The sequence below is a fragment of the Pipistrellus hanaki genome, assembly GCF_964339955.1.
Source record: "Pipistrellus hanaki genome assembly, chromosome: 4".
NCBI lineage: Eukaryota > Metazoa > Chordata > Mammalia > Chiroptera > Vespertilionidae > Pipistrellus > Pipistrellus hanaki.
In genome coordinates, this window is record NC_140506.1 from 24,689,113 (window position 1) to 24,708,802 (window position 19,690).

Consider the following 19,690-nt stretch of genomic DNA (forward strand, 5'->3'; position numbering starts at 1 on the left):
AGACATGACATGGATCTTACAGGATGGAATGGGGTTTTCCAAGGGGATTCCTTCAATCAGTATTTATAGGAGCATGACATAGCTGTGGAGGCTCTATGTTTAGAATCACATGTTGGAGAGATTGTTCAGGCTGAAATGTGAGAGATATACTGACAAATATTTAATTTTTTTTTTCAATTTTAACTTTAAGGAAGTGAGTGGCTAGATTCATAAAGATGGCAATAGAGAAAAAGAGAGAGATTTAAGAGATCCATTGAAGATAAAAATCTACAGAAAGTGATGGCTAATTGTACATGCTGTGGTGAAGCAGAGGCAGAAAGCAGGGGTGGGGGTGACCATGAGGCCCTGCACAGCCAGTGTCCCTTCACTCTCTGTCCTAATCACCCCTGCTCTGCCACCTCAGCCTGCTCCCATCATGCCACGCTGGCCGCATGTGATCCCAGTTGCCAGGCATGTGAGAACTTTGGACTGGCTGTTTCCAGGGTGTCTACCTGGTTCACTTTCTTACTTCCATATTCTGCACAAGAGTCATTTTACTGTGAGATCTAACCGCACCAACCTGCCTGTTAGTCCCATTGTCTTATCTCTCCTTAGAAAGCCATTAAACCTTCTATGATGTCTTATATATTTTACTTATCTATCATAGTCATTGTTTATTAGCTTATTCTTTCTCTACTAAAATAAGATGACAAAAGTAAATTTTATCTATTTTTATCACTAATGTATCTCCTCTGCCTAGAAAAGTGCCTGCCACATACCAAATACTGAATAGTGGCTAGTCAAATGTATCTATGCAAAATGGTCCATAGGCAGAAGGAAGCCGTGTTCAGGGTTTTGGCAGCCCAGAGGACAGCCTCCAAGAATCACTTAGTAAATAACGCAAATTCTAGAAGGAAGGGAGTGGGCTGAGCAGAGAACAGACTAAGGCCATGGTGACAGGGTAAAGGTCATGGGTTGACCAGGAGTGCCTGTAAAAGGAAATGGACATAGAGATTTGTTTGAATAAATGTGTAGTTTAGGGAAGGTCTTTGAAAGTAGAGTAAACTCAGCTGTGTTGCAGGGTGTGAGGTGAAGGTCGGAGAGGAGATAAAAAGGAGATAGATGTTGACTGACAGACAATGACTGAGAAGCAAGAGGAGAGGGTTACAGTTACAGGAGGAATCTAGCTGTGATAAGATTCAGGCCAGAGCACAGCTGGAGAGCAGGAACTGAAGCTTCCCCACTGTCCTTTTTTTTCTTGGCGAAGCAGGAGAGAGAGGAGGAGATGGGTAAGGGGTCTTATGGAGGAGAAAAGTTGGAATGATGGTCAAGGGCTTGTGGCAAGCAGGACCCAAAGTGCATACACTGCAGGCCATCTGGCAGCATGGCAGGGTCAACTAGGTTGTCATCCCTTCAAGAGTGCTTCTTCAGTATCTCCCATGTCTCCTGTCATTGCACAGTGTAGGCAGCCTGTGTAGCAGCCAAGACAATGCTTCCACATCAGACCATCTGGCCACTCCACTTAACCCTCCATACCTGTAATGGGAAGGTGTCAACGGTGTCCACCTCCGGGTAACATAGGCCTGGACTTGGTAAGAGCTCAATAAACATTCCCTCTCATTCTCCCCTGTGGTGCACAGAGCTGACATCTACTATGTGAATGTGCGCACTGGAGAAAATACCTGAGAGACAAAAATGCTACCAGTATGTGTATTATAATTAATAGTGTTTCTGTAAAAATCATTGTCATGAGAGGATTGTTTTCTAACATAGCAACAATAATAATGTTGTGGTATTAATTGGTTCACAATCAAAATCATGAGATCTGAGCAGGCAGGAAACTAAAAACCTAACTGTGTAACTTCTGATTTCTAGAAGATAAAGCTGAGACCCAGGATGGTCAGGACCCTGCCTAAAACTACCCCATAGCTTGGATCTCTGCTGTCACCTCTGTGGTCAAGCATTCTGTGCTTTGTTTGGAAAACCACACGAAAGAATTGTGAAGTTTTCAACAAGGAATCTGAACGAAACAGCCCCGGGGAACCCAAGAAACAAGAGGACCCCACGCCTCTGCATGGTCATTGCCCACAATAATGATGGCACAGACAGGACATGCAGCAGTCATATTGTACAGCAAAGATTTAAGAGAAGAAAATAAACTTTATGTAGCATGAACTTTCTGGAAGATGAGTACAAAGGACTCTAGGATACAGCATTGAGGGCTGAAAATTGTACATTCAATCATACCCACCTTTCCACGTTAAGGTAGGTCATCAGCCAAGAATTAAAGAAGGAACAGAACTATAACCAGCATAACCATGTAATGAGTGTAATGAGTTCCTTGAGGCACACCCACAGTTCTTCAGGGAAGTAAATCAGTGAAGTAGCTCAGAGCACTGCTCTTTAGGACCATGTGACTTGGATCTAACCTTCTGTGGAGACTCTCATGAATTTTTATCTTTATAAAGAAAAAAATAATATATATTATTATTATAAAGCCATCTTTTTAAAAAAGTCCACAGTAGTACTTAAAAAAAAAAAAAGTACTCTAAAGATGTTTCTGGGAGGGTATCTGCTGACCTCCACAATCTAGTGGTAATGAGCTAGGCTATTCTGGGCTCTGCAGATATTAGGTAATTAGATTCATCCCGGAGAAGTGACAAGACAGAAACCGATATCCTGGGATTGGCTCTGTCACTTTGCCAAGAATTATGTGTGAAAGCTAGTTATAGAAAAAGTGGGCATTTGGAATCCAACAGGAGTTTCTGGGGAACAAGAGAGAGGACATTCTGCATACCCAACCCCTTGGTTTCTTTCAGAGGCTGCGTCACCCAGGGAATTGTTTCCAGTCAAACCACTTCGTCTGGCAGCAATACTGGTACACAATGATTTCATATTTGAAGCATAGCATGTATACAGTCTTCCAGGCTGACTTCAGGTCACTGCCCTGAGGTACCGGAAGCTAAGTGTGCACTACTCTCATCCTGTCCAGGTGAAAATGCACAGCTGCCCAGCTACATTCCTGCCTTTTCTTCCCACCCTCTTACTCACCACCATCCTCTTGGGGCTTTGGCCATAGGTTCCCTAAGTCCAAAGATTTACCAATCTAAGCAATAGACTATTTAAACATCAATAAAGTAAACACAAATTGTAAAACAGTTTTTAGTGAATCTACATCCCTCAGAACAATTCAAAATATATTAAAAAAAAAAAATCCTCTCTGAATGCTTCAGAAAACTTGGTGGAAGACCAATTGTTTTAGCAATATACTCTATGCCAGTCTCCATTAGGGACGCATATCAGATAAAAATATGGTTATGAGTGTTCACAGCAATTGAGTGGCCATGTTTCCTCTACACGTTTCCTCTCAATGAAGCAGACGAAGAACTCGAGGCTCAGGGCGAGACATCTCACAATATGGTACAACTGGGGAGTTAAGAAGCCAAGATGTGAATGGTGGTCCGTTTGCTCAGAAGTATGAGCTGTGCACCAACTCTCCTGGTGCCATGGAGGCTACAGTCTATAAGTACCATCCACATACTAGTAGCTGTGGTCATGAGAGGCACATGGGTGAATGGTACCTTCTGTAGCTTACTTCTATCCTCTCCCTGTGGTGGAAATGGCTTCTTGTTGTTGCTGTTGTAATACTTCCTGAATTGACTGACAATTTCATATTTTACATTACTCCAAATATCCTTTAAAATCCTTAAAATGACCGAAACTGGTTTGGCTCAGTGGATGGAGTGTCGGCCTGCAGACTGAAGAATCCCAGGTTCGATTCCAGTCAAGGGCATGTACCTTGGTTGCAGGCACATCCCCAGTGGGGCGTATGCAGGAGGTATAAACTTATAAATATTTAAATTCATTAAATGGGAGGAGGGCATGATGACATATATTCTGTAAAAGTAATCTGCATAAGCCCGGCCAGTATGGCTTAGTGGTTGAGTGTTGACCTATGAATCAGGAGGTTCCAGTGATTCAGGAACCATGCAAGGGTTCTGGCTCAAACCTCAGTGTAGGGTGTGCAGGAGTCAGCTGATCAATGATTTTCTCTAATCATTGATGCTTCTATCTCTCTGGCCTTCTCCCTTCCCTTTTGAAATAAAAAATGTATATTTAAAAAAATAATAATAATCTTCATAGCGTTAAAATGCATACAATCTCTACAGTGATTGGTGGTATACTTATTTATATAGGAAGTGATTCCTAAAAAATTATATATGTAAGATAGTTATAAAAATAAGATTTAAAAGTGATAAGTGGTCTTTCTTGATATTAAAGATTTAATTAAAAATTTTTACTTTCTTAAATGTTATCTTATATAATAAAAGCCTAATATGTTAAGTGTCTGATTGTCTGGTTGGCTGTTCAACCAACCAAAGTGTAATATGCTAATGATATGCTAAGGTTGCTCAACCGCTTGCTATGACATGCACTGACCACCTGGGGGCAGACACTCCAATTGACAGGTTATCATGCTGCTGGGGTCCTGTGGATCAGGACTGAGTGAGACAGGCTGGAGCTCTCCTGTGGTCCATCTCCAACTGGCAACCTCCTGCATTCCTCCCTGGCCCCAATAGTGCATCATTGGGGTCCCTCAACCTGGCCTGCACCCTCTCGCAATCTAGGACCCCAGAGGATATGTCAGAGAACAGTTTTCAGTCTGCCGGCAGAATGACTGGTCACTATGACATGCACTGACCACCAGGGGGCAGATGTTCAATGCAGGAGCTGCCGCCTGGTGGTCAGTGCACTCCCACAGGGGAAGCATCACTCAGCCAGAAGCCAGGTTCACAGCTGGCAAGCACAGAGGCAATGGTATGAGCTTCTCCCACCTCCACAGCAGCACTAAGGATGTCTGACTGCTGGCTTAAGCCCACTCTGGCAGTCAGACATCCCCCAAGGGCTACTAGACTGTGAGAGGGTGCAGGCCGGGCTAGAGGACCCCTTCCCCCTCCCCCAACCCCAAACTCCCCTCCAAGTACATGAATTTTGTGCACCGGGCCTCTAGTGATAAATATAAAAGAGACAAAAAGAGAGAAGCCATCTATGAGTGAACAAGTAAAATGTGAAGTCTGGCACATTAATATAAGAATAAAAATGAGCCTTTAATCCTGGACAGATGACTGACTTACTTGAAATCACTTTATCAGTTAGTACCTCTATTGTTGCCCACATGGAAATTTCCAGGCATGAAAACATTCACAGGCATGTGGGAATGTGAAGGGGTCTTACTAAAAGCCAAAAAGTGAAGGGCAGGGCTGGGTTTCTGAGATAGGTGCACCTGCTAGGGGGTCTCAGCAGTGCTCCCCCCAGCTGTCCCTGGGCATCCCACTCCTGTTTGATTCTGTTGCTGAACCACCTTCTAAAAACCCAAACCTGGCTTTCCAAGGGGAAGACTCAGTCTGCTTATTGTTGTTGTTGACCAGGGAGAAGACAATATAGATGTCAGAAACCATTCAGATGGATGTCCATCAGACCCCATAATTTTTATTTTACAGTGAGATTGAATACAATGCATTGGAGACACTGTTAATCATTCAGCTAAAAAATTCCTCCCTAGCTCTTCCTTTCAGCATGACTTTTTGAGCCTTTTGATCTCCTGACTGCTTCCTATATTACAGCTCTACTCCTGTATTTAAACACACTTCTTCATTTCATCAGACAGCGCGATTGAAATTTTCCATCACATCCATGGTCATATTAATCCACTCCTTCCTCACCATGAGGAGAGGCTATTCACTCCCCTTTTAAAAAAATAGGAAAGAACAAAAAATTTTAATGAAAATGACAATACCTTTGAAAATACGCGACAATTTAGCATCACAAAAAGTGAACGTTGAAGTCCCCTGCTTCCAAATGCAACCCTAATTAGAGGGCCGCCCGTTTTCTCGGGAGCTTTTCACATGCAGAAGAGGCCTTATTCAAATGAGGGGACCTTTCACAGGGCAGCTCTAATGGGAAGCTTAGCGTCTCGGGGCTGCTTGGCCAGGCACAGGGCGAGGGGAAGTTAGCTTGTGGATGCAGATTATGGTTATCCTCTTCACACACTGCGGCATTCTTCACGCTCTGGAAATATTTTGCTTATCAGTAAGAAGCAATGATCAACACCTCAGCCCCCAGCCCCAGAGAGACTTGGAAATGAGATCATCAATATTCAGATTGAGCCCGTTCTCACGATGCCCCCTTGGTAATTTGCTTCTAAAGTAAGGGCTTACTGTATACTTCTTAATGTAAACATTTGACAACCACGTATCCAATATCAAATGGAGCGATTAAAAGGCCACTTCCGGAGAGACACTGACATGCAGCCAGTGGTTAGGGCTCTGAAATTTAAAAACCTTGGAATGGCCTTTCAAAAAAAAAAAAAAGCCACAGTAAACCTATGAACGCATGACAATGGCAGACTGTTTCCTCCTTTTGCTTATTTGTTTCTAGATGTTTGTTGTGACAACCCCAGGAAGTAGCCCCCTGCAGGCCCCTGACTTGAGACCTCTTGCAAATTGCAGGCCATGGAGCTACAAGTTTGAAGGCCCCTGTTATTGCCATGTCCTATATTCATTTCAGGCAGGTTATGTGTGTCCACCCAGAGGAACGACCCCCTCTCCCCCCAAACAACTGGGCCTGCATTTCAGGTGCACAGCCTGACTGTCAGAGGGTGAGGAATTGGGAAGAGGGGTCCTCACCTGGTCAGGGAGACATGTCTATTGTTACCTGCAGGAGCTTTCAGGGTCCAGATTCAGAAGAGGAAGCTGTTATTGCTGCTGATGTTTTAAAAGTATGCCTGTGCCTTCTTTGTACATTGATGTGTGAAGAACTGCTTGGTCTCTACAAACCAAGCCAGAAGTTAACCCATCCAGCAAGAGAGACTAGGTCAGCAGGGAGGCTGAGGGGCTGGATGATGAGGTGATGGGTGACAGGTGACAGGAGGTCTCTTTAGAGGGCACAGTGTCCGCAGGCCAGCAGCACCCTCCACTCTAGACAGGGCATTTAGAAATCAAGTGGGGGATAGGGAAAGTTTTTTTTTGAAGTAATAGAACAACTAGAAAGGAATGGAGTAGAACAAATAGAAACTATTAGGGGCCATCAAATCAGCAAACAGGAGCATATGTACTTTGAATTTTTAAAATTCATTTGCATATATGTGTTGTGTCTGTATTTTGTGTGTGTGAGGGGTGTGTGTGTGCGCGCGTGCGAGCGCATGTGCGCGTGCATATTTTGTGTATGTATATGTGTGTATTGTCTAAATGGAGTGAGTCCAAATCTAAGGAATTTCAGAAAAATGATTAATAAGACAAATCAACAGCTTGTTGGGAAAATCTACTTTCACTAATGTATTGGGATTTTTTTTTTAATACTGACAACAGACGTGCATGAAACTTCATATAATCTACGAGAGAGTAGGAATGAATAGAAACTGATGAGCTAGTGTAAGACTTAAATCCTTAGATGAACCTCTGGCACCTTACCCAGCTCATTGCCAGATGAACTGGGTGGGTGCCAGAGTGTTTTGGACCTCTTGATGGGCATGAGTGGCTTTCCCCAGGCCACCTGTGTAGATAGTGATCTAACAAACACCACTGTGAGCAGGCAGGAAGAACCGGGGTCTGGGGGCTGCCTCAGGTCGAGCAGGGGAGCAGGTCTGCTCACTGGAGACTGGGCCCCCTTGCTCATGGCTGCCAACTCTGTGGGGAGGGTTGGTGCCAACAGTCACCTGAGAATACCAGCATCTCCTGCCCAGGTCCAAGGTTAAAGTCAAGGGCTTTAGATCTCAGCCGACAAAGGACCCTCATTGGGATGTGGTGGGACTGTCCCCCAAAGTCAAGGCATGCAGAGCTCCCAACTCACCCTACTGCACACCTCCTGTGGCTGAGAACCAAGGACACCTAAGCCCAAATGTGTACTCATGGCCCTGGCTTTCTTTCACAGGTACTGGCCTAAGTGGTAACACCTACAGCCAGTCATGCTTCTCCTTGACTCAGCTACTTTTATTTCTTAAAGGCGAAGTGTAGAACTAGTTTAGTGTTCTGATAAAGTGTTGCTTGTTTACATCTTTTAAACAAGTTTATAAAGTTTTCACATATACACCTTTATTACTATTTCAGCACAGTTTATATTCCAAAACTGTCTGCCAATGAAAGAATTTTGAATGCTCTTGATTAAGATCTGTCCCAGTACCTTGTGGTTTGGTATTCTGATTTTAACCAACCTGTATCACAATGTATATTAAAGCGGTAGATTAAGTTCATAGCCTCAATCTTTCATTCTTCCTTTTAGCTAATAATAGAGCCTGTTCTGAAATAAAGGAGAGGGGAAACAAATTAAGATTAACTACTTCAAAAATTAATTCTCTTATTCAGTTACCTAAAGGGAGATTTTGACTAGCTCCCCACAAATAATAAGAGAGACTGTTAACCTGTCCTGAGTTAGTATATTCTAAGATATCCTTATCTGAATTAAAGAGAAAAAAGACAAACATGCATATATCTTAACAGTGTCTATGTTAGAACCCATGACCCTTAAAAGTATGAGCAGTATCACTTTCAAACACACATTTAATATTTAATTATTATTTTGCATTTGCAATGCAAGTCAGACTACAAAGCTGACAACTATAATTTAAAAACAATGGTCCACAGTATGAAAATGACATGGAGATGTGCTACCTTTGTATCTTCCAGAAAAGCCATCCCAGCCTAACTATAATTTAAAAACAATGGTCCACAGTATGAAAATGACATGGAGATGTGCTACCTTTGTATCTTCCAGAAAAGCCATCCCAGCCTTTGTTGACAAAGGTGCCCTTTGAGTTACGTTTGGGTTGTGTGCACTCATTCATGCACATGCTACTCTTAGAGATGTGCCTTCATTTAGTTTCCATTTGACTCGCAATTTGTGTTTAGTGTAAATCAAGACTCTGAAGAAATTTTGCCTTCACAGTGAAATTGCAAATTTATTTCTTGAAAGCCTCACTGGCTTCAGAGTCTTGGAATCTGCTTAAGCACAGCCTCATCTTTCTCCTCGGCATAATAAACCTTTCCATCTAAGCACCTAAGTATACAGCAAACACTTTATTCAACACCCAAGAGGAAAAATTCATTTTTAATTGGGAATTTCAACTTGAAATGGAATCTGAGGACGGGTCTGTGATGTCACTGGAGTTCTGGTAAGCAGAGGGGGGGTGGAAGATTCACCACAACAAGCATTATGACTGAGTATTCATGGACACAGAAGATTCATTTTTAAACAAGAAGTGCACTAGATGGCTGGCATACCTGGAAAGGTAAGTTCTTGGCAGAACTAGGAGATGAACCAATAAATTATTTGTGTGAGAAAGCAAAGTGTTGCCAGAACAAAAAGCAATGTACACTTCGCTCTGACAATTTAGTTTCCTCTTAAATAAAACATGCAGCAAGGTAAAGTGAGGCTGCACTCTGGGACAGAAGTGGCCTTGCCTCTCAGCAGGCCAGAGTAGGGACATTGAAACCAAGCAACAGTGGGGACACGCAGGCAGCCCACGCCCACGGTGAGAGACAGCTGCGCAGGGCTCTGCAGGTGCCTTTGTTCAGATCCTGGAATAGCTGCGGGGAACACAGGTCACATTTCATTTAATGATAAAAAGGCTTCAAAACAATAATTAATACCTATAAATACCATATAATAAGTTGAAATGGTCAGCTGTGAAACACAACACAACACTGACACGGTGAACTTAAAGAGGGTTTGCACGTTGAACTATGCAGTTTAGTAGATATAATTCAAAGTTAAATTAGGGCCGAGAATATACTAGCTGATGTAAAACAACTATAGTCACTGCTGCTTGAAAGTAACTCAGAACACAAATAAGAGTGACCTATGAATAGGTTCTACCACAATGGACAGCGTTGGTGGCTTCCAAGGACTGATGTCTTAGTGGGCCATCCCGCCTGAAGTCAGCATTCTGATCCATTGATTGGGGAAAGTTATCATTGGCTGCTGTTCTTTCTCTTTTTGAAATTTATTTTTATTGTTGAGGATATCACTGATGACTCCCATTTCCCCCTCTTTGCTCTACTCCGCTGGGCTTCTACCTTACCCCAGACCTTCACCACACTATTATCTGTGTCCATTGGCTATGCTGTACTTTCAATGCAGCTTTCTTTACTTTATTTTCTCTAGAAATAGGGATGAAGGAAGGAAAGGAAGCAGGGAGAAGAGGAAGGAGGGGAATAAGTGAAAAGAAGAGAAAAGCACTTTCTATGGCTCTCCCCACACACTCCAGAGAGGAAGCAAAAACTAATTAGTAGATGCAGGAGGGCTGGGCACCTGTTACTGAGAAACGCTGCAGCCACTCCCAGTGGACATGGGCCATCCCTGGCTTCCTTCTCCCCTCACAGCCTGCTGGCAAGGGTCCCCAGGACTGCACATTCCCACAAAAGTCTGGTCTAGATGACAAATGCCTATAGCATTTTATGTGGAACATTTTCTGGAAGTGTCCTCCATCTGGCGAGTCTATTCATTTGATGATTCTGAGCCCTCGGTCCCTGTTCCTGCCAAGAGTGAGAACCAATTTGTATCATGATATATGCTTAATGTTTTTCACAAAATTACACGTTGCACCCATTAACTTTAGTACTTCTAAAAGGCTTTGTACTCCGGGAGAACAGTACATGGCCAAGTTGCTTCCAGCATGTCTTTGTACTAATGAATGGATAAGCAAAATATGGGAAAGGAATCACGTGAGAGGTAAAGCGTTATGTGAACACAAAGAAGTAGTATTATTTGCTTATTTAATACAGATTATTCTTCCTTTTGTAAATTAATTTTTTTTTTGCTTTGGATAAAAAGAAAGCACTAGCTGTCTATAATTTACATCAATTTAATCAGTGATAAATTTCCAATACAAAAGAACTCAGTCTGCGAGTGAGTATCCCAGAAATGATGTCCACAAAACAGAACTTGCCAGCTAGCAAACTTTTCCTCCGTATTATCTGATGTTGAATCTGAGTGAAGAATGTGTGTGGAGATGCAGAGCACATCAGGTCTGACTGTAAAGGAATCCTGTCACACCTGCAGGCAGGTGAGATCAGGCTGACACCCAGTTTGAACAGAGAAAACAATGACACCTTCTTCCCAATGGGCCAACTGCGGCCAGCAAGGCTGAAGGTTGAGTGGGGTGACATCTGATGAACACCTGCTGGGAAGGGTCAGCGTGGCCAGTCTGGTGTCTCAGACAAAAGATGAGCCTAGCATTTGAGTAAGAAAACTCATATTGGATCCTGTCTGTTGCAGTGTGGCAGCATTATGCTTTTCATCAGAACTGGAGGAGCATGGTTGGGGTATCAGACCCCAAACCTGGAGATCCCTGCTTTACAATTTCCTGGCCAGAGCGCCCCACTCTGCAGAATTTCTTTTTTGCTGATATTTTATCAAGATGGTAACTTACTGAGAAAGAAAACACTTGAATTTATTTTGTCAAAACAACAAATAAAGATTTGGAAGCATGCCTAACTGTAAAGAACAAAGGCACCCAGGAGCAGTGGCATTGGAGGTGGGGACAGAGAGGAAAGGAAAACAGGTTTGAGGCAAACCACCAATTTCACCAATGAGCCGAAACCGGTTTGGCTCAGTGGTAGAACGTCGGTCTGCGGACTGAAGGGTCCCAGGTTTGATTCTGGTCAGGGGCATGTACTTTGGTTGTGGGCACATCCCCAGTAGGGGGTGTGCAAGAGGCAGCTGGTCGATGTTTCTCTCTCATCGACATTTCTAGCTCTCTATCTCTCTCCCTTCCTCTCTGTAAAAAATCAATAAAATAAAATAAAAAAATAAAATAAAATAAAATAAAATAAAATAAAAATTCACCAATGAAGTGTGTGCACAAGCCCACAGACCAGTTAATTTTAAAGTCCTCATTATTGATTTTGGCCAAAAAAGTGGACCCACCCAGTCTGTGAGCCAACAAGATGTGTGGTTTCTATATCTCATTAATGGGCGACAGACTTCCAAACTCCAACTCAATGCCATGCCCAAGACTTGCCATGAACCACACAAAGAGCTATCCTAAGTTCTCACCATAAGTACAGGGAGCAGTAGACACAGTGTGGAAGAAATTAATGTTGAACTGACAATATGCAGTTGTCTACTGTATTAATTTGTTCAGGCTGTCATAACCAACTACCCTAGATCAGGCAGCTTAAACAAAAGGCTGATTTCCTCATGGGCTTGAAGTCCAAGATCAAGGTGTCAGCAGGGTTGATTTCTCCTGAGGTCTCTCTTCTTTGATGTGTAGATGACCATCTTCTCCCTATGTCCTCACAGGGTCTTTCTTTTGAATATATCCGTATCCTAAACCCCCCTTTTTTAAGGCCACCAATTAAAATGGACAATGCTCAGTCATATAACCTCATTTTACCTTAATCATCTTTCTAAAGACCCCATCTCAGAATATAGTCACATTCTGAAGTACTTGGAGGCAGGACTTCAACATAGGAATTTGGAGGGGAGAACACAATTCCACCCCAAACATTTGTATAAGGTAGAAAACTGTCCCCGAATCTCCCACTTGTCTTACTATTCCTGGATGTTGGGAAATCTAAACTAAAGCTAAGTAGAACTGCTGAGTAACCAATATGGCTGTGTGTTTCAGGGGAAGGTGGTAAACTCTCACAAAATGCCATGTGATTGGGGTCAGGAGTGGCTTCTACTAGAAGCAAGGAGAGTCAGGAAAATGTCAGAGGGAGAAAAGAGAGTCTCCTGAATTAGGGGCTGAAGGGAGAAGCTAGATAGCATGAGGGAGGATCCAACAGGTGAGGAATTATCAGGCAAAAGCGAGTGGATTAGGGGATCTCTTCATGGCCCACCCCAAGTCTGGATAACAATATAGGTTTCCCCAAAGCTTTTCTTAGCAGAGCAGTCAGTGCTGGTTGAGTGTGAACCTAAACCTAGACTAATCAAAGGTGAGGCACAGAGGGGGCTCATCAGCCCAAGAAGTGGCCATTGTCATTTTCATTCTGAAGAACAGAAGAAACCCCCCATGCTGTGTGTGTGCCACTGAAGTCCAGGAAGATGAAGTGGGGAATACTGCCTGGCTGACTATCTGTCATCCCGCCTTTGAGTTTTCCTCACTCAGGAAACACCCCATGACTCAGTCGTGATCAGAAAGTGAATGGCCATGGTCAGGCCTCCCGGCGACCAGAAGATAGTTTTAGGAGCCTGTCAGGAAATCCTGTGGCCCCAGGCCCAGGGTGACTTTTTATTTCCAAGCGTGCTATTGATTTTGGTATGAAGAAAATAATTTGCTATTGTTGCTTAAGGTGTCGTGGACGGGGGGAAAAAACCCACCTATGTTTCATTTGCTAAGAGATCTCGGTTGGGATTTGCCTTTGATTACAGGGTTGCTCGAGTGACTAGATGGAGGTGTTTACTACTTAAAGGTACTACCATCTTTATGAGACATGGCACACTAATCGAAAACACAAGTAAACTGAAAATTAAATTTAAAAGCCTATAATTTAGTATCTTCCTGGACAGGAGTGATGGCTTTCATTTGCGCGGGACTGGAGCTGCTCAGGGTCAGTGTGACGGGCGTGTGCAGGCCTCTTCCCAGGGCTGATGGAGCTGATTAATCTCTTGGAACCAAGCTTTGTCTTCTCCAGCTCACTGAACAACTTCATTTCAGCTGATGAGTTCAACCAGGGGTCAGAACAATCCTCGTTTCTGACAATCCCACGAAAAGAGAATTAATTTTATGAGTTAGTGCTGTGGCGCTTAAAACAAAGCTGCAAAGGGAAGTTAACATAACCAGCAGAGGGAAAATCGGAGTGCAAATGCTCCCCTGGATTCAGACGTGGGCTCTGCTGAACAAGGTGAGGGGACAGGGGATAAGAAGCTCCAGGGGATCAGAAGCATGCCAATGGGCCTCTCTCTTCTATCAATACCAGAAACATTTCATTGAACTTTTGTGCTTAGAATTAAACGTGGAAAAAAATGCAAAAGGGGGCCAGAAAAGGGCACCTGGGGAGGATTAAATTATTGTGACCTTAGCATTTAAAAATAACTTGGAAAAAGCAAGGCCATCACATCAGATACTGGTCAAATATTACAACAATTGTGATTGTAACAAAATCGATTTTATAAATTCACACGGACACTTCTGGCATACTAATGAATTGCCAGACTCAGTCCTCTGGCCTCCCACCTTCTCAGGGAGATGTGATCTTATAGTCACAAGTGTGTGTGAAACTCATTATGGGCTGCCTTGTGTTTCCCAATGCCTATGTTGAAGTCTAACCCCCTAGTATCTTAAAATGTGACTGTACTTGAAGACAGTGTCCTTAAGGAGCTGACTAAATCCAAATGAGGTCATAAGGCTGGGTTCTAAACCTATGTGCTTGATGTCCTTATAAGAAGAGAGGAGATTAGGACATAGACAGGCACAGAGGGAAGACCGTATGTGGATCCAGGGAGAAGACAGCCATCCGCAAGCCTAGGACAGGGCACTCAGAAGAAATCAATGTTGCCAACGCCTTGACTTTGGACTTCCACCTCCAGAACTGAGAGAAAATAAATATTTATTGCTTAAGCTGCCCAGTCTGTAGTATTATATGTCAGCCCAAGAAAACACATGCAGGCTTCTTAATTATAAACAAGTGCCCGGATTTCCCTCTACCCCAGTGTTTCCCAAGCTTCTCTCATGATGCGAATCACCTGGTGGAGTTGTTAAACTACTACAGATTCCTGAATCCCAACTAAGAAGTGCTAAACTAGAATTTTTGGGAACATATAGGTAAAATTGTATACACTAGTGCTCTATTGTGTACTTAAGCTTAGAGCACTAATTAAGTGTTTCCCAAACTTCTCTGCCCTACCCGAAAGGATCTATTTACCACAGAAAATCGTAATAAAACAATAGCACCTCTCCCCAAGTGGATACTGCAAACTTATTTCAGAAATCTTCCTCTCCAGGGGTGCCAGCTTCCATCATGAGTAACCAGTAAGGAGTGCATTCTTACGTGCTGGCTAACAAACTGAGGGGTTAAAGGATTCCTTCAAAGCATGGTCTGGAGTTCAATTGAAGGTGCTTTCCTTCTAAGTTAGGACACCCCACTTACCTGCTCATTTCTAACTCTGCTCACCTGCCAGTGCCCCTAAATCACCCTGCCCTCACAATCCACTCCCAGACTCCCAGAGCTGAATAGCATCTTCTGAGCATTAGATTCCCAAATGAGATAAGGCCACCAACCTAGAAATGCCAGTCCAGGTCTGGGATCCAGTGTCCTGACTCCCTTCCCAGGCCCCATTCTTCCATTACCACAATGGGCAGAAGCCTGACTAGATATCAGGGCAGGCAAAGAAGGACTGCAGATGGTAGGTGTGAATCATCAGTAGCCTTACAAAACAGGTGCAGTACAGGGGAAGGCCGGGCCCTTCTCAGCCTTCCAGCCTACAAGGGAGAGGAACTTTTCTCCCCCCAAAACTCCAACTCAACAGCAGGATGCTCACTCCTTATGTGAGAAGGGTCGCAGTGGCTTATCCAGAAGCCAGGCATGGCAGGTGGCTGATGGAGGCATAGAGGACAGTCTAAGACCCTGTCACTGGGACCAGGGCAACCTTCTGAGGACATGGAGCCTGCTTCTACTCACCTGTGCAGGTAACACAGACCCACCATGTGAACATGTCTGGCCAACCCAAAGTGGGAAGGAGCACCATTTGAAAAAAGCCAAGGATTCAGGGTAAGAGGCTTTCCTGTTTAGAACATTGCTAGGGAGCTCTTACATAGTGGAGATGTTGAGTTTTAAATAATGCACATGGCCTGTTGGAATGAATGACCCTGCATAAAGAGCTATCTTGAGGTATCTGCTACATTTGTTTTGGCAGCAAAGGAACAACTTCAACCCTAAGTGGATGAACCACAAGGAAATTTGCCTCAGGCACCAAGTGCAGAGGCAGAGGTGAGTCCGGGCCGGGGTCTTGTTGGTCTGACTACAGGATGGCGGTCAGTTCATCATGCAAGCCGAGTGGGACCAAGGAACTCACTTCTCTATTCTGGAAGTGAGGCCGCCTTGCATCTACTTGGCCCATGAGAGCCTAGCCTTCCCATCCCTCAGGCATGAATAGCAAGGCCGAAGGGAATGTGATAATTGACCTATTATCTGTGGTGAAATCAGCACAGATGGTGATTTTAAGCATGAAACAGAGGTTGGATAGTGGGACTGCCATTCCAGAAAACTAGAATCACAGGTCAGGAATAGCCTGGGCCCATTTCATAGCAAAAAACAATCTGTGTGCATACGTATATATGTATGTGTACAAAATGGATATGTGCATATATTGCATGTGCATGTATGGCATGCATGTGTGCACACTTACGTGAGCACATGGGTGCATCATTTCTTACTCACCACTTCATTAGGATGCAGCTGTAGCTTATGGATCCAATAGAGTAGACATTTTTAAAGGTGACATAAACATCATAACACCACCCATATTTATGTTTCCATCAGTCTTTTCCTCGAAAGTTTGAACCTTGTGTTTTGTTCACGAAGAATGGTGGGGTGAAAGTGTCTTATATTTAGATTTAGCAACCAAATCTGAAAATTAGCTTTGGGAAGCTGAGACCCAGAAACACACTCTGAATTCTATGTTCTGAAATACACTGCTACTGGATATTAGCTCTCCGAGATCTGCTAAGATAATTTCATTCTGATACCCTCTCATTTACAGGGTCACCACAGCCATCCACTTAGTCTCACGAAGGCATAGAGATACAAAAAACAGGGAGCATAGCACAATGATGTGGCAAGTATCTGAGTGATACTAGAGCCTATCTCCTGCCAACAGGGTGGGTAGAAGCTGCCAGCTCCTGGAGGGGTGGCACTCACTCTAAGATGCCCTCCTTTCAGTTCTGAGCAAGTAACACTTGAAAAGGTGGCTGCTGAGGGTCCCGGATCCACTGAGATGTGCAAGACCCAACTGATGTGGTTAGAAAGGTCGCACAAAGCTTTCTCCATGAAGGGAAAGCATGCACTGGCCACTTTCCAGCTCAGTTAATTGCATTCCAGTGTGCCACCCGACCTCACCCAGCCTCAATGGGACAGTGTGTCCTGAACTCTATTAAGCAGCTTAAGCAGCCCCCTCACACCCCGAAAATGGTTTGATTTCAAGGCAGAGTAACATGATTCTTCCAAAGCATATTTCTGCATTGCCGTCCAAGGAATTTGGGGAGACAGGGATAATATAACACAAAGGCCCCAAGGTTCTCCAAAATAAAAAGAAAAAAGAATGAAAAAGAAGCACAATTTCCACAGAAAAAAAGTAACCAGTTACTCTTTAATGTTGAGGGTCAGCTGAGAAAGTTAGGCTAACTCTGTGAAACCCAAATTCAGATAAATGATATAGGTGTGAAAGAAACAGGGTTAAGGGAAAATGAATTGTAACCAGCACAGAACTGTGACTTGCGGGGGGTGTCAGTGGCCCACTGCCTGTCCATACATACAGCATTACCACAGGAAAAAGGGTTCTGCTTGCTGGTGATCAAAGAAGCTACTCAAATCCTGTTCAGTTGAGGAGTGATGGAGACAAGGATGCCAGTTCTCTTGCTGACCTCTTTTTCATTCGTACCAGCTCCTACTTCCTCCGTTCCTTGTTCCTTCCATAAGGGACTTCTGTTCTAAGATCTGACTCAGTTGTTCCTTTTCATTCTCTTCTTAAAAGGGAGAGGACAGCCACCTTGGCTGCTGTGGCTCACTTGGTTGGGCATTGTTCCATGCACTGAAGGGTTGGTGGTTCAATTCCCGGTCAAGGCACATGTCTGGGTTGTGGGCTTGATGCCCTATAGGGAGTGTGCAGGAGGCAACCAATAAATGTTTCCCTCTCACATTGATGTTTCTTTTTTTCTTCCTCTCCTTTGCTCCCTCTTTAAAAATCAATAAATAATCTTAAAAAAAAAAAGAGGGGGCAACCTCAACACAGACAGTGCTCAAAGGCCATGTGCACAATGAGTTCCTAGCATAACCTGTCACAGATGTGGAAACTGAGGCCTGGTGATTTAGAAGCTTCTCTCATGTGGCAGGTTTGAGATCGAGGAATCTCATTCCAGAATTTGTGTCATTGGCCACTAAACAATAGTTTTCTGCCCTAAAAAATGACATTCATTCTTTTAGCTAAAATAGCCATAAGTGTACCTTGATCTCCTTTCTCTTTTTATGGGTAGTTTCAAGTCTAATCTCAGTCATGTCCAATGTGTAAATTCTTTAACACTTCTGCAGTGCTGGGGGAATAAGGACACACACGCACTTATGCACAACACATATATTTATGCATACTCATACGCACACCACATACATATTCACATGCACACTGTATAATATTACACACACACACACCACATCAGAGCAACCCAGCATCCCATGGGTACAAAACATCATGGCACTAAGTTGCCATGTGCCAGTGGGCTGGCCAGAGCAAACACTGCCACCGCCATCAAGGGGATGTGTATAAACTACTGAGGTGCAGAAAGTGTGTCTGGATCCTTCCCAATGTGTTATGTGCACAAAAACCAAGGCCTGATCACCAGCAGCTCTCATCCGTCACTAACTGGCTCATGGAACTCCATGGGGAGACAGGAAAGGATTAGTTTACTTTGTTCCCTGCACTCAGAAATCAAGACATTACAATTTCTTGAGAGAGACTCACTAATTAGAGGTTTTCCCTCTTTACTTTCTTCTTGTTGGTCTTAATTAGCGAGCTCTCTGGAGCAGTCACGTCTGTCTCTGGAGAGACTGGTTATGGGAAGACAAGGGAACCTGTGCCGTATCTGCCCTCCTTTTGGATAGGCCTACATGCCGTATGGGGGAGCTAGGGCACCCCTCCTCTGCCTGGGCTCCTGCTGAGTTTCTTTCCACCTTTGGCTTTGGGTCACGCCCTGGGGCAGACTACCCTGTACCCCTGTACCTAGGATCCAAGGCCACACTCTCAGTCTCTCCCAGCCATTTGGGGGAGCTAGTTGCCTCCCTTGTGCATCAGAGCCCTGCACTGGAAGTTCCAATCTCCTTCTCTAGACTGGAAACATCCAGAGAGCAGGCCCATGGACTCATGTCCGCTCCCCCAGGTCCCACAAAGTGATGGAACTCTGAAGAGTGACTATGAATTGAAATCTGGCTCCTCATGAGTAGGAGGGCCTGCGGAGACCAGATCATGCCTCCCAACCCCAGTTGGCCAGTTGGCCCATCCCTCCTGCTGGCCAGGCCCACTCCACTGGGAGGACAGATGAGGGCAGGACAGTGCTATGAGACCCTGGCCAACTGCACAAATCGAAGGCAACATATCAATATTAGGGACGTGTGACCTCAGCAAGTTACTCAATTGCTTGTTGCCTCAGTTTCCTCATCTGTAAAATAGGGCCAATACTAGTAGCTTGGGGCAGTGAGAGTAACATGGAATACTACCTAAGAAACACTAAAATGGCAAGGGCACTGAGGATGTGTGTTGAACTCCCAGCTCTTGGTGGCATTGCTCACAGGCTCTGCCCATCCAGGTGCCTCTCAGTTCTGCAGTGAACCACCTGAACCCATGCCTGGCATCACTGGTAGCATTTCCGTTCTCTCCCTCTGCAGGTGGTGTAAAGGGTGGGCCACCCACCCAGACCTTGGAGCACAGCCCCCACTCAGCAAAATCCTGAAAGTTCTCAGTAATGGCACCTTCATGAATTTTTCAGAAAGCAAGTGTTGCCGGA